Raw genomic sequence first — 16,709 nt, 5'->3', positions numbered from 1 at the left:
GGACAGCCACAGGTAAACCATTGAAGTTAGAACACATCCTCACACCATGCACAAAAATAAACTCAAAATGGCTGAAACTGTTAAATATAACACATGACACCATAAAACTTTTAGAAGAGAACATAGGCAAAACATTCTCTGACATAAGTTGTACCAATGTTTCTATAGATCATTCTCCCAAGGTAATGGAAATAAAAGCAAAAATAAACAGATGGGACCTTTACAAACTTACAAGCTTTTCCACAGCTAAGGAAACCATAAAGAAAATGGAAAGACAACCTGTGGAATGGGAGCAACTATTTGCAAATGATGTAACCTACAAGGGCTTAATTTCCAAAATATACAAACAGCTCATACAACTGAATCACAAAAAAACCAACCCAATCAAAAAAATGGGCAGAAGACCGAAATAGACATTTCTCCAAAGAAGACATACAGATGGCCAATAGGCACATGAAAAGATACTCACCATCGCTAATTATTAGAGAAATGCAAATCAAAACTACCCTGAGGTATCACCTTAAACCAGTCAGAATGGCCATCATTTAAAATTCTACAAATAAATGCTGGAGAAGGGGTGGAGAAAAGGGAACGCTTCTACACTGTTGGTGGGAATGTAAATTGGTGCAGCCATTATAGAAAACAGTATGGAGGCTCCTCAAAAAAATAAAAATAGAGTGGCCATAGGATCCAGCAACCCCTCTCCTGGGCTTATATCCAGACAAAAGTATAATTCAAAAAGATGGACCTCTTGGGGGCAGGGCTACATAGTCTGGTGGGACAGTCCTTCACCCCATCATCAGTGCCTGCAACCTTTGCTCCTTCACCTACTCCTGCTGTGGTCAGCAGTGGTCTGAATAACCAACTTGAACACTCTATGGGGATAGTCATGGCACCTGGTGGATATGGGGCTCCTAAAGCTGTCTGGTTGCCTGCAGTAAAGGCTAAAGTCTTGGAGATTTCAGGAACATTTACTCACCTCCAAGGGCACATCTATATGGAAATGAACTTCATGAAGAAAGCTCTGTAGCACATGACAGACTTGGCAATTCAGTTTAACAAGAATAGGTTTGGTGTCATCCCCAGCACTCCTCTGGCCATCCCTACACCACTGATGCCAAACCAGAGCATTGATGTCTCCCCGCATCTCCACACCTTGGACCCAGTCATGAAGATACAACCTCTGAACAACCTGCAGGTGGCTGTGAAAAACAATCGTGATATCTTCTACTTCAGCTGCCTCATCCTACTCAATGTGCTTTTTGTAGACGATGGCAAAATGAAGTGCCAGGTCTTCCTTGCAACACGGAAGGATATTCCCAATGAAAATGAATTTCAGTTTCAGATTAAGGAAAGTCATTTAAATGCTGACACTGTTTCCAGCAAGTTGCAAAACAACAACGTTTATACTATTGCCAAAGGAATGTGGAAGGGCAGGATATTCTGTACCAATCCCTGACTCACTAATGGCATTTGGGTTTTGGCCCAGCTCCATAGCCAGCCAGAAAACCCCAATTACACACTGTCACCGAAGTGTAGAGCTAGCTCATGAAGCCTCCCAGTACATCTATCAGGTCTACGACAGCGTTTTGAAAAACTAATAGACTGTTCCGGTGCCCTCAGGCCATCCTGTGATTGGTGCAATCCAAGAACTCTTAACTGGAAGAAATTGTATTGCCGTGTGGAATCTGAACCCAAACACACCGAGGCCACCCGCCAAGGTAGTGACGGGTCTGACCTGTGCTAATATTAGGGCACAACCTTTTGGATAGTTTTAGCTATCCGACACTTGAGCATTTGTAACCACAGCTTCAATCACTTCCCACATCTTGCCACCTGCTGCTGTCTGTCCTTAATTGTGGGCTTCTCCATCCTGTGCCAGTGGCTGGCGTTTTTTAGTGTAGTTTGATATTTTGTAATTGAGAGCTCACTTCAAAAGCAGCAAAAGATAAAATATATTAAAGCAAGGAAAAGTGTCCCTGAAAGAAAAATAATGTTATTTGTTGTGTTTTTTCTACTCAGTTGTTTGAGCATATTATACGTATTAGAGAGGTTTTTCAAATATTTTTTCACATTTTGTAGGTGCACTCTGCTCTCTGTAAATAGTTTCCTTTGCTGTTTAAAGCTTTATAGTTTAATACAATCTGTTTTCAATACTTTTTTTCTTTTTTCTTTTTTTGCTTTTGCTGCCTGTGCTTTTGTGGTCACATCTAAAAATACATTGCCTATAGCACTGTCAAGAAGTTCCCCCCCATATCTTCTTCTAGTAACTTTACAGTTTCTGTTCTTGTATTTAATTCTCTAAACCAGTTTGAATTAATTTTTGTATACAGTGTGAGATACACGTCTAATTTCTTCCTTATGCTTGTGAATATTCAGTTTCCCACGAATTTACTGAAGAGAAGATCCTTTTCTCATTGTATATTCCTGGCACTTTTGTCAAAGATCAGTTGATTGTAAATATGTGGATTTATTTCTGAGGTCTGTATTTCGTTCCATTGTTCTATATGTGTGTTTTTGTACTGTGACCATAGTGCTTTGATTACTGTGCTTTGTAATATAGTGTGAAATTATGAAGAGTGACGCCTTCAGCTTTGCTCTTTGTGCTCAATATTGCTCTGGACATTTGCGGTCTTTTATGGTTCCATATGAATTTTAACATTTCTTTTTCTATTTTCTGGGGAAACTGCCTTCGGATTTTGACATGGATTGCATGGACTCTAGATTGCTTTGGATAGTATGGACATTTTTAACAATGTTCATTTATTCAATCTAGTAATATTGGCGATCATTCCATTTATTTGGTCTTCTTCAAATTCTTTCATCAATATTTTATAGTTTGCAGTGTATGGCTCTTTTACATTCTTGGTTAACTTTATTCCTAAATATTTTATTTTTTTGCGTGCTATTGTAAATGGGACGTTTTTTAACCTTTTCTGATAGTTTCTGTTGTTAATATACAGAACCACAAGTGATTTTTATATGTTGATTTTGTGTCATGCCACTTACTCCATTTACTTATTAGTTTGAACAGTTTTTTGGAAGTGGCATTTTTAGGTTTATGTAGATATAAAAACACGTCATCTGCAAACAGAAAATTTAGTTTTACCTTTATGATTTGGATTTATTTTATTTATTTTTCTTGCCTACTTGCTCTGGTTAGGAATTCCCGTACTATGTTGAATAGAAGGGGCAAGAATTGGTAACCTTGTCTTGGCTGAAACTTAGGAGAAACACTTTTGGGACTGTTAGCTTTGGGCCTGTCATATGACTTTTATTTTTATTTTTATTTTTTTTAACATCTTTATTGGAGTATAATTGCTTTACAATGGTGTGTTAGTTTCTGCTTTATAACAAAGTGAATCAGTTATACATATACGTATGTTTCCATATCTCTTCCCTCTTGCATCTCCCTCCCTCCCACCCTCCCTATCCTACCCCACTAGGTGGTCACAAAGCACCGAGCTGATCTCCCTGTGCTATGCAGTTGCTTCCCACTAGCTATCTATTTTACGTTTGGTAGTGTATATATGTCCATGCCACTGTCTCACTTTGTCCCAGCTTACCCTTCCCCCTCCCCATATCCTCAAGTCCATTCTCTAGTAGGTCTGTGTCTTTATTCCCGTCTTGCCACTGGGTTCTTCATGACTTTTTTTCTTCCTTAGATTCCATATATATGGGTTAGCATACTGTATTTGTTTTTCTCTTTCTGACTTACTTCACTCTGTATGACAGACTCTAACTCCATCCACCTCACTACAACTAACTCAATTTCGTTTCTTTTTATGGCTGAGTAATATTCCATTGTATATATGTGCCACATCTTCTTTATCCATTCATCCGATGATGGACACTTAGGTTGCTTCCATGTCCTGGCTATTGTAAATAGAGCTGCAATGAACATTTTGGTACATGACTCTTTTTGAATTATGGTTTTCTCAGGGTATATGCCCAGTAGTGGGATTGCTGGGTCGTACGGTAGTTCCATTTTTAGTTTTTTAAGGAACTTCCATACTGTTCTCCATAGTGGCTATATCAATTTACATTCCCACCAACAGTACAAGAATGTTCCCTTTTCTCCACACCCTCTCCAGCATTTACTGTTTCGAGATTTTTTGATGACGGTCATTCTGACTGGTGTGAGGTGATATCTCATTGTAGTTTTGATTTGCATTTCTCTAATGATTAATGATGTTGAACATTCTTTCATGTATTTGTTGGCAATCTGTATATCTTCTTTGAGAAATGTCTATTTAGGTCTTCTGCCCATTTTTGGATTGGGTTGTTTGTTTTTTTGTTATTGAGCTGCATGAGCTGCTTGTAAATTTTGGAGATTAATCCTTTGTCAGTTGCTTCATTTGCAAATATTTTCTCCCATTCTGAAGGTTGTCTTTTGGTCTTGTTTATGGTTTCCTTTGCTGTGCAAAAGCTTTTAAGTTTCATTAGGTCCCATTTGTTTATTTTTGTTTTTATTTCCATTTCTCTAGGAGCTGGGTCAAAAAGGATCTTACTGTGATTTATGTCATAGAGTGTTCTGCCTATGTTTTCCTCTAAGAGTTTTATAGTGTCTGGCCTTACATTTATGTCTTTAATCCATATTGAGCTTATCTTTGTGTATGGTGTTAGGGAGTGTTCTAATTTCATACTTTTACAAGTACCTGTCCAGTTTTCCCAGCACCACTTATTGAAGAGGCTGTCTTTTCTCCACTGTATATGCTTGCCTCCTTTATCAAAGATAAAGTGACCATATGTGTGTGGGTTTATCTCTGGACTTTCTGTCCTGTTCCATTGATCTATATTTCTGTTTTTGTGCCAGTACCATACTCTCTTGATTACTGTAGCTTTGTAGTATAGTCGGAAGTCAGGGAGCCTGATTCCTCCAGCTCCATTTTTTGTTCTCAAGATTGCTTTGGCTATTCGGGGTCTTTTGTGTTTCCATACAAATTGTGAAATTTTTTGTTCTAGTTCTGTGAAAAATGCCAGTGGTGGTTTGATAGGGATTGCATTAAATCTGTAGATTGCTTTGGGTAGTATAGTCATTTTCACAATGTTGATTCTTCCAATCCAAGATCATGGTATATCTCTCCATCTGTTTATATCATCTTTAATTTCTTTCACCAGTGTCTTATAATTTTCTGCATACAGGTCTTTTGTCTCCTTAGGTAGGTTTATTCCTAGATATTTTATTCTTTTGGTTGCAATGGTAAATGGGAGTGTTTTCTTAATTTCACTTTCAGATTTTTCATCATTAGTGTATTGGAATGCAAGAGATTTCTGTGCATTAATTTTGTATCCTGCTACTTTACCAAATTCATTGATTAGCTCTAGTAGTTTTCTGATAGCATCTTTAGGATTCTCTATGTATAGTATCATGTCATCTGCAAACAGTGACAGCTTTACTTCTTCTTTTCTGATTTGGATTCCTTTTATTTCTTTTTCATCTCTGACTGCCGTAGCTAAAACTTCCAAAACTATATTGAATAATAGTGGTGAGAGTGGGCAACCTTGTCTTGTTCCTGATCTTAGTGGAAATGGTTTCAGTTTTTCACCATTGAGGACAATGTTGGCTTCATATATGGCCTTTATTATGTTGAGGAAAGTTCCCTCTATGCCTACTTTCTGCAGGGTTTTTATCATAAATGGGTGTTGAATTTTGTCGAAAGATTTCTCTGCATCTATTGAGATGATCATATGGTTTTTCTCCTTCAATTTGTTAATATGGTGTATCACATTGATTGATTTGCGTATATTGAAGAATCCTTGCATTTCTGGGATAAACCCCACTTGATCATGGTGTATGATCCTTTTAATGTGCTGTTGGAATCTGTTTGCTAGTATTTTGTTGAGGATTTTTGCGTCTATATTCATCAATGATATTGGCCTGTAGTTTTCTTTCTTTGTGACATCTTTGTCTGGTTTTGGTATCAGGGTGATGGTGGCCTCGTAGAATGAGTTTGGGAGTGTTCCTCCCTCTGCAATATTTTGGAAGAGTTTGAGAAGGATAGGTGTTAGCTCTTCTCTAAATGTTTGAAAGAATTCACCTGTGAAGCCATCTGGTCCTGGGCTTTTGTTTGTTGGAAGGTTTTTAATCACAGATTCAATTTCAGTGCTTGTGATTGGTCTGTTCATATTTTCTATTTCTTCCTGGTGCAGTCTCGGCAGGTTGTGCATTTCTAAGAATTTATATTAATCTTTGCTAGCATTTCCTTCATTTCTTTTTCATTTATTTCTGATCTGATCTTTATGATTTCTTTCCTTCTGCTATCTTTGGGGTTTTTTTGTTCTTCTTTCTCTAATTGCTTTAGGTGCAAGGTTAGGTTGTTTATATGAGATGTTTCCTGTTTCTTAAGGTAGGATTTTATTGCTATAAACTTTCCTCTTAGAACTGCTTTTGCTGCATCCCATGGGTTTTGGGGCATCGTGTCTCCATTGTCATTTGTTTCTAGGTATTTTTTTATTTCCCCTTTGATTTCTTCAGTGGTCACTTCGTTATTAAGTAGTGTATTGTTTAACCTCCATGTGTTTGTATTTTTTACACATCTTTTTCTGTAATTGATATTTAGTCTCAAAGCATTGTGGTCGGAAAAGATACTTGATATGATTTCAGTTTTCTTAAATTTACCAAGGCTTGATTTGTGACCCAAGATATGATCTATCCTGGAGAATGTTCCATGAGCACTTGAGAAAAATGGGTATTCTGTTGTTTTTGGGTGGAATGTCCCATAAATATCAATTAAGTCCATCTTGTTTAATGTATCATTTAAACCTTGTGTTTCCTTATTTATTTTCATTTTGGATGATCTGTCCATTGGTGAAAGTGGGGTGTTAAAGTCCCCTACTATGATTGTGTTACTGTCGATTTCCCCTTTTATGGCTGTTAGTATTTGCCTTATGTATTGAGGTGCTCCTATGTTGGGTGCATAAATATTTACAATTGTTATATCTTCTTCTTAGATCAATCCCTTGATCATTTTGTAGTGTCCTTCTTTGTCTCTTGTAATAGCGTTTATTTTAAAGTCTATTTTGTCTGATATGAAAATTGCTACTCCAGCTTTCTTTTGATTTCCATTTGCATGGAATATCTTTTTCCATTCCATCACTTTCAGTCTGTATGTGTCCTTAGGTCTGAAGTGGGTCTCTGGCCGACAGCATATATATGGGTCTTGTTTTTGTATCCATTCAGCCAGTCTCTGTCTTGTGGTGGGTGCATTTAATCCATTTACATTTAATGTAATTATCGATATGGATGTGCCTATTCCCATTTTCTTAAATGTTTTGGGTTTGTTTTTGTAGGTATTTTCCTTCTCTTGTGTTTCTTGCCTAGAGAAGTTCCTTTAGAATTTGTCGTAAAGCTGGTTTGGTGGTGCTGAACTCTCTCAGCTTTTGCTTGTCTGTAAAGGTTTTAATTTCTCCATCGAATCTGAATGAGATCCTTGCTGGGTAAAGTAATCTTGGTTGTAGGTTTTTCTCCTTCATCACTTTAAGTATGTCCTGCCACTCCCTTTTGGCTTGCAGAGTTCCTGCTGAAAGTTCAGCTGTTAACCTTATGCGGATTCCCTTGTGTGTTATTTGTTGTTTTTCCCTTGCTGCTTTTAATATGTTTTCTTTATATCTAATTTTTGATAGTTTGATTAATATGTGTCTTGGCGTGTTTCTCCTTGGATTTATCCTGTATGGGACTCTCTGTGCTTCCAGGACTTGATTAACTATTTTCTTTCCCATATTAGGGAAGTTTTCAACTATAATCTCTTCAAATATTTTCTCAGTCCCTTTCTTTTTCTCTTCTTCTTCTGAGACCCCTGTAATTCGAATGTTGGTGCATTTAATGTTGTCCCAGAGGTCTCTGAGACTGTCCTCAGTTCTTTTCATTCTTTATTCTTCTTTCTGCTCTGCAGTAGTTATTTCCACTATCTTATCTTCCAGGTCACTTATCTGTTCTTCTGCCTCAGTTATTCTGCTATTGATCCCTTCTAGAGTATTTTAAATTTCATTTATTGTGTTGTTCATCGTTGCTTGTTTCCTCTTTAGTTCTTCTAGGTCCGTGTTAAATGTTTCTTGCATTTTGTCTATTCTATTTCCAAGATTTTGGATCATCTTTACTATCATTATTCTGAATTCTTTTTCAGGTAGACTGCCTATTTCCTCTTCATTTGTTAGGTCTGGTGTGTTTTTACCTTGCTCCTTCATCTGCTGTGTGTTTTTCTGTCATCTCATTTTGCTTAACTTACGGTGTTTGGGGTCTCCTTTTCGCTGGCTGCAGGTTCGTAGTTCCCGTTGTTTTTGGTGTTTGTCCCCAGTGGCTAAGGTTGGTTTAGTGGGTTGTGTAGGCTTCCTGGTGGAGGGGACTAGTGCCTGTGTTCTGGTGGATGAGGCTGGATCTTGTCTTTCTGGTGGGCAGGTCCCTGTCTGGTGGTGTGTTTTGGGGTGTCTGTGGCCTTATTATGATTTCAGGCAGCCTCTCTGTTAATGGATGGGGCTGTGTTCCTTTCTTGCTAGTTGTTTGGCATAGGGTGTCCAGCACTGTAGCTTGCTGGTCGTTGAGTGAAGCTGGATCTTGGTGTTGAGATGGAGATTCTGGGAGATTTTTGCTGTTTGGTATTACGTGGAGCTGGGAGGTCTCTTGTGGACCAGTGTCCTGAAGTTGGCTCTCCCACCTAAGAGGCACAGCCCCGATGCCTGGCTGGAGCACCACGAGCCTTTCATCCACACGGCTCAGAATAAAAGGGAGAAAATACAGAAAGAAAGAAAGAGGATAAAATAAAATATAATAAAGTTATTAAAATAAAAAATAAAAAAATAAGTAAGAAAAAATTTTTTAAGTAAAAAAAACCAAAAAAATCCAAAAAAAGACCCCGACGGACAGAATCCTAGGACAAATGGTGAAAGCAAAGCTATACAGACAAAATCTCACACAGAAGCATACACATACACACTCATAAAAAGAGGAAAAGGGGAAAAAATAATATATCTTTCTCCCAAAGTCCACCTCCTCAATTTGGGATGATTCGTTGTCTATTCAGGTATTCCACAGATGCAGGGTACATCAAGTTGATTGTGGAGCTTTAATCCGCTGCTTCTGAGGCTGCTGGGAGAAATTTCCCTTTCTCTTCTTTGTTCGCACAGCTCCTGGGGTTCAGCTTTGGATTTGGCCCCGCCTTTGCATGTAGGTCGACTGGGGGCGTCTGTTCTTTGCTCAGAAAGGACGGGGTTAAAGGAGCAGCTGATTTGGGGGCTCTGGCTCGCTCATGCCGGGGGGAGGGAGGGGTACAGATGTGGGGCAAGCCTGCTGCGGCAGAGGCCGGCGTGACGTTGCAGCAGCCTGAGGCGTGCCGTGCGTTCTCTCGGGGAAGTTGTCCCTGGGTTATGGGATCCTGGCAGTGGCGGGCTGCACAGACTCCCAGGAGGGGCGGTGTGGATAGTGACCTGTGCTTGCACACAGGCTTCTTGGTGGCAGCAGCAGCAGCCTTAGCATCTCATGCCCGTCTCTGGGGTCCGCGCTGATAGCCGCGGCTCGTGCCCATCTCTGGAGCTCCTTTAAGCGGCGCTCTTAATCCCCTCTCCTCGCGCACCAGGAAACAAAGAGGCAAGAAAATGTCTCTTGTCTCTTCGGCAGCTCCAGAATTTTTCCCGGACTCCCTCCCAGCTAGCCGTGGCGTACTATCCCCTTCGGGCTGTGTTCACACAGCCAATCCCAGCCCTCTCCCTGGGATCCGATCGAAGCCCAAGCCTCAGCTCCCAGCCCCCACCCGCCTCAGTGGGTAAGCAGACAAGCCTCCCGGGCTGGTGAGTGCTGGTCGGCACCGATCCTCTGTGCGGGAATCTCTCCGCTTTGCCCTCCACACCCTTGTTGCTGTGCTCTCCTCCGTGGCTCCGAAGCTTACCCCCTCCGCCACCCGCAGTCTCCGCCCCCAAAGGGGCTTCCTAGTGTGTGGAAACCTTTCCTCCTTCACAGCTTCCTCCCACTGGTGCAGGTCCCGTCCCTATTCTTTTGTCTCTGTTTTTTTTTCTTTTGTCCTACCCAGGTACGTGGGGAGTTTCTTGCCTTTTGGGAGGTCTGAGGTCTTCTGCCAGCGTTCAGTGGGTGTTCTATAAGAGCAGTTCCACGTGTAGATGTATTTCTGATGTAACTGTGGGGAAGAAGGTGATCTCCGCATCTTACTCTTCCGCCATCTTCCCTGAGATCTGTCATACGACTTTTAATGTGTTGAGGTATATTACTTCTATATCTAATTTCTTGACAATCTTTATCATTAAAGGAAGTTGGATTTTGTCAAATAATTTTATGTATCTATTAATATGATATGTTCCTTTTATTCTCATAATGTAATGTATCACATTTATTGATTTGCATACATTGTGCCATCCTTGCATCCAGGCATAAATCCCACTTACTCATGGTGAATGAATCCCTTCAATGTGCTGCTGAATTTAGTTTGCCAGTATTTTGCGTGTATTTCATTTATGTTATTCAGGAATGTTGATCTGTACTTTTCTCTTGTGCCCTTGTCTGCTTTTTTTAAAATTTATTTATTATTTATTTATTTATTTTTAGCTGTGTTGGGTCTTTGTTGCTGCACGCGGGCTTTTCTCCAGTTGCGGCGAGTGGGGGCTGCTCTTCATTGTGGTGCGTGGGCTCCTCATTGTGGTGGCTTCTCTTGTTGCGGAGCACAGGCTCTAGGCACGAGAGCTTAGTAGTTGGGGTGCACAGGCTTAGTTGCACCGTGGCATGTGGGATCTTCCCGGACCAGGTATCGAACCCGTGTCCCCTGCATTGGCAGGAGGATTCTTAACCACTGTGCCACCAGGGAAGCCCCCCTTGTCTGGTTTTGGCATTACCCTTGTCTGGAGTAACGCCTCATAAGATGGGTTGAAAGCGTTCCCTCCTCTTTAAATTTTTGTAAGTATTTGAGTAGTCTTGGCTTTAATTTCTCTCTAAATATTTGGCATAATTCACGAGAAAAACCATCTGGTCCTGGGATTTTATTTATTGAGAGGTTTCTCAATACTGTTTCATTCTCTTTACTCATTACTGGTCTGTTCAGGTGTTCTATTTCTTGGTAGGTTGTATGTTTCTACGAGTTTGTCCTTTTTTGTCTAAGTAATCCAAGTTTTTTGCATATGATTGTCAGTAGTAGTCTCTGATTGTCATTTGTATTTCTGTGGCATCATTGTAATACCTTTATATGCATGTGTGTGTGTGTTTATTTATTTGTTCATTCATTCATCATTCATTCAGTCTCTCTTTTTCTAAGTTATTCTTGCTAACAGTTTGTCAATTTTGTTTATCTTTTCAAAAAAAAAACCTCCAGTATTATTTATCCTTCTGTTTTTGTAGTCTCTATTACTTTATTTTTAATTTTTATTGGAGTATACTTGATGTACAGTGTTGTGTTCAGTAAAGTGAATCAGTTATACGTATATCCACTTTTTTTAGATTCTTTTCCCAATAGATCACTACAGAGTATTGAGTAGAGTTCCCTGTGCTAGACAGTAGGTCCTTCCATTACATTTATAACTGCTCTAATCCTTATTATTTATTTCATTCTGCTAATATTGGGCTTAGTTTGTTCTTTTCCTAGTTCCTTTAGTTGTAAAGTTAGGTTTTTTAATTGAGTGTTTTGTCAGAAACAAAAGGTTTTATTACTTATGGTACAGCAAGCATGAGCATAATATTGTATTGGTTCTCCTTCCCCACACCCAGGTTCCCACTGGGATGACAGAGAGGGATCCAGTTGAGTGCTATGCATGTACTCGGCTGTGTTACACTGAGGAACACTGAGTTTGAGGACTCCACTGCTTTTAAAATGAGAGGTTAGCAGGTTCCTGTTTGTCTGAGGGAGAGACATTAGCTCATTCCTCAAGGCTGTTCATTACAAACACACTCCCAAGAAATGGCTCAGGTGAAATGCTGTCAGGGCATACATTCTTTTTCTTTCTTTCATCTTTTTTTGATTGAAGAATAGTTGGCTTATAATATTACATTAGTTTCAGATGTACAACATAATGATTCAGCATTTAAGTATATTACAAAATGATCACCTTGATGAATCTAGTAAACATCTGTCCCCATCCGCTGTTACTGCAATATCATGAACCATATTCTTTATTCTGTATATTAAATTCTTGTCAATTTTTATATAACTGGAATTTTGTACTTCTTATACCCTTTCACCTGTCTTGTCCAAAACCTACTCCCCTCCCCTTTTGCAACCACCAATTTGTTCACTGTGTCTGTAAGATTTGTTTTGTTGTGTTTGTTTTGTTTTTAGATTACACATATAAGTGAGGTCATGTGGAATTTGTCTTTCTCTATGTGACTTTACTTCACTGAGCATAATACTCTCTAGGTCCATCCATGTTGTCAAAAATGGCGAGATTTTATCTTTTTATGGCTGAGTAATATATAACTGTATATGTACATTTGTATACACATATATACATATATATGTATTTGTATATTAATATATCTATATATGTATAGATACATGTATATATGTATGTGTGTATATGTGTATGTGCATTGTGTATATTCATATGTATGTATGTGTATACATGTATATGTGTGTGTGTGTGTATATATATATATATATATATATATATATATATCACTTATCCATTTTTCTATCATTGAACATTTAGGTTTCTACCATATATTGCCTATTGTAAGTTATGTTGCAATTAAAACAGGGGTGCATGTATCTCTTTAAATTAGTTTTTTGCTTTTTTTCCTTTGGATAAATAACCAAACTAACTCATATGGTAGTTTTATTTTTTTATGTTTTCAGAACCCTCCGTAATGTTTTCAATAGTTGGCTGCACTGATTTACATTCTTAGCAACAGTGCAGGTGAGTGCTCTTTTCTCCACATCCTCAGCAACACTTATTAATTGTTGTCAATTTGATGATAGCCATTCTGACACCTGTAAGGTGATCTCTTTTTGTGGTTTTGATTTGCATTTCCCTCCTGATGATTAGGGATGTTGAGCATGTTTCCATGTGGTTTTTAGCATCTTTTTTTTTTTGGCAAAATGTGTATTCAAATCCTCTACCCAATTGTTTTTATTTATTTTTTAAAATTATAATTTATTTATAATATTATATCAGTTTCAGGTGATCTGGGATTTTTTACAGATTACACTTGATTAAATGATTTTACAAGAGAATGGCTATAATTCCGTCCTATACAATATATCTTTGTTGCTTATCTATTTTATACATAGTAGTTTGTACCTCTTAAGCCCATACCCCTAATTTGCCCCTCCCCCCTTACCTGTCCCCAATGGTAACCACTAGTTTGTTTATATATCTGTGAGTCTGTTTCTGTTTTGCATATACATTCATTTATATTATTTTTAGATTCCACATATAAATGATATCACACAGTATTTGTCTTTCTCTGACTTACTTCATTAAGCATAATATTCTCCAGGTCCATCCACGATGCTGCAAATGGCAGAATTTCATTCTTTTTATGGCTGTGTAATATTCCACTGTACATATATACCATATCTTCTTTATCCATTTGTCTGTTCATGGGCATTTCGGTTGCTTTCATACCTTGGCCATTGTCAATAGTGCTGTTATGCACATTGGGGTTTATGTATCTTTTTGAATTAGTGTTTTCATTTTTTTCCTAGATAGGTACACAGGAGAGTTATTGATGGATCATATGGTAGTTCTACTTTTACTTTTTTGAGAAAGCTCCATCCTATTTTCCATAGTGCCTGCAACAATTTACAATCCTACCCACAGTGTACAAGGGTTCACTTTTCTCCACATGCTCTCCAAAATTTGGTATTTGTAGACATTTTGATGAGAGCTATTTTGACAGGTGGAGGTTGATATCTCATTGTTGCTTTGAATTGAACTTCTCTAATAATTAGTGATGTTGAGCACCTTTTCATCTGCCTTTTAGCCATCTGTATCTTCTTTGGAAAGATGTCTATTCATGTCTCCTGACCATTATTGATTGTGTTGTTTGTTCATTTTTTGTGTGTGTGATATTGAGTTGTATGAACCATTTATATATTTTGGATATTAACCTTTTCTCAGTCATATCATTTGCAAATACTTTCTTACACTTTGCACTTTGAATTTTGATTTTGTTGTTGGTTTTCATGGCTGTGCAAAAGCTCCTAAACTTTATTTAGCTTCCACCTGTTTATTTTTGCTTTTATTTCTTTTGCCATAGAGGCCAGATTCCAAACATATTGCTACAATTTATGTCACAGAATGTTCTGCCTACGTTCTCTCCTATGAGTTTTATGGTTTGGTGTATTACCTTTAGGTCCTTAATCCATTTTGAATTTTGTGTCTGGTGTGAGGAAATGTTCTAAATTCCTTATTTTACATGTAGCCCTCCACTTTTCCCAACACGACTTATTGAAGAAACTGTCTTTTCTTCATTGTATATTCTTGCCTCCTTGGTGGTAGACTTACTCACCATAAGTGTGTGAGATCCTTTCTGGGCTCTCTATTCTGTTCCCTTCATCTATGTGTCTGTTTTTGTGATTATTGTAGCTTTGTAGTCAGGGAACATGCTATCTCCAGCTTTGGTCTTTTTTTTTCCCTCAGGATTGCTTTGGTAGTGTGGGTATTTTGTGGTTTTATATTTATTTGGGGATTATTTGTTCTGTGTGTGAACAATGTTGTGGGTATTTTGATAGGGATTGCTTTAAATCTGTAGGTTGCTTTGAGTAATAGGGATATTTTAAAAAGATTAATTCTTCTGATCCAAGAGCATGGGATATCTTTTCATTTGTTTGCATCATCTTCAATTTCCTTCATCAATGTCTTATAATTTTTAATATATAAATCTTTCATCTCCATGGTTAAATTTATTCCCAGGTATTTTATTATTTTTGGTACATTTGTAAATTTTTTTTCTTAATTTCTCTGACAGTTTGTTATTAGTGCCAAGAAAAATAACAGATTTCTGTATATTAATTGCATATATTTCAATTAAAATAAAAACAAAAATTAACAAATGGGATCTAATTAAACTTAAAAGTTTTGCACAGAAAAGGAAACCATAAACAAGATGAAAAGACAACACTCACAATGGGAGAAAATATTTGCAAATGAAGCAACTGACAAAGGATTAATCTCCAAAATATAGAAACAGCTCATGTAGCTCAATATTAAAAAAACAAACAACCCAATCGAAAAATGGGTGGAGGCTCATGCGAGGTGACGGTAGGATGGTGGAGTTGGTACCTTTTGCGGTTCCCATCGGGGGTGACAAAACCTTGCTGGTGTGGGAGCTGAGCTCTGGCCGCACGGCCGAGGCCTTGCAAGTGAGCCGGGGTGGAGGGAGGGGTGGAGGAAGCCACCCTGCGCCCCAGTAACTGGGCGCCCCAGGGTACTGCTTCAGCACCTCATCTGCCTGTGGTCTCCGCTGAGAGGAATCTTAGTTCTAGAGCCGACCTGAGCAGTCAGCTCGCCCCCATAGATTTTTGAGAGATCGTTTCCAACAGCCGGCATTGCCTCCTAATGCTTCTCGAAGTTTAGGATTTCAGAGGGAAACTTGTTCATGAAATGAGAAGTGTTTGGAGTTGCAGGCTTACCACAGTTGCCTGTGGCAAACGGCTGGGGGAATATAAGGGAATGGGCGGTTTGGTTTCCTGGGCATGAAACTTCCTGCACTTACTTAGCATGGGACCACCCTACAGCATTCTCTGTTCACAGTCTTCTCCCAGTTTGTTGGCCTTCTGTATTCAGTCCGAGTCTTCCCAAATGCAGCAGTGGCTGGTCCTGGGTTCTATGCCATCATCAAGTTTTATTCAGCAAGGGATGCCCACAGAGCCCAAAAGGCATGTGAACAGAAGCAGCTTTTTCAGACATCTCCAGTGAAGGTTCATCTCGGCACCAGACATAAGGCGGTTCAACATAATACGCTTGCCCTAAACAGCTCCAGATGCCAAGAATTGGTAAATTACTACTTTGGTTTCAATGGGTGGTCAAAAAGGATCATCAAGAGGTGTTGCCCTCCCACGAGTGCAGGAGTCCTGGAGTTGGCATGGCTGAGGAACCTTTGGATAAGTTGGAGGAAGGGTCATTATCATTCCTTATGAAAAGGAAGGTAACCCAGAAGCTTGCTATTCAGAAGGCTATGACAGATGCATTCCAGTAACTGCTGATTGTGGTTTTAGATAGTGGTAAAATAGCTGTGGCATATAGACCCTGTGAAGAGGTCACAGATGCTAGAACCGAAGAGGAACTACAGGATTTAATTCAAGAGTTGACTGAGACTGAGGTTCCATACGGATTTGGATTCGGTTGGAGAGCTGCCTACAGGGCCAGATCAGTTTGCTGTTCCACATCAGGATCTGAAATAACAAGCAAACCCAACATCAGAAGCTCCCAGAGGCAGTTCCAGTGCTAGACTGGAATCAGAATCAGGCCTTGGTTCTGCCTTCTCGACACCAAAGTAAGACTAAAATCATAGGTCTAGATCAGGCTGAAGGTCACTCATCATTTGAAATACTTGTTCCACCTCTAGGTAGTAAGAGTTCAAAACCAATGAAGTTTATTGTTTCACCCCCCAAACCTGAAGAAAGATCTAGTTCAGCATCAATGGCTTGCCAAAGTTGTTGTTGGAACTATAGGCCAATTTGAAAAAAACACTCAGGGTCTAGAACAACAGTTGCAGGGTGATTATTTAGGTCCCAGTATGGATGGATGCCTTTTATCCTGAGGAGAGCCTACTT

The 16,709-nt window shown here is 39.0% G+C and overlaps 2 pseudogenes; both read left to right on the top strand.

Moving 5' to 3' along the window:
- The first annotated feature begins 742 nt into the window (after window positions 1-742).
- LOC132360102 (AP-2 complex subunit beta-like) lies at window positions 743-1,601 on the top strand (annotated as a pseudogene).
- Window positions 1,602-15,200: 13,599 nt separating this feature from the next.
- Window positions 15,201-16,384, top strand: LOC132360101 (RAD52 motif-containing protein 1-like; annotated as a pseudogene).
- The last annotated feature ends 325 nt before the right edge of the window (window positions 16,385-16,709 follow it).

Source organism: Balaenoptera ricei, chromosome 2 (genome assembly GCF_028023285.1).
Source record: "Balaenoptera ricei isolate mBalRic1 chromosome 2, mBalRic1.hap2, whole genome shotgun sequence".
Lineage (NCBI taxonomy): Eukaryota > Metazoa > Chordata > Mammalia > Artiodactyla > Balaenopteridae > Balaenoptera > Balaenoptera ricei.
This window is presented reverse-complemented; position numbering and strand designations above follow the sequence as displayed.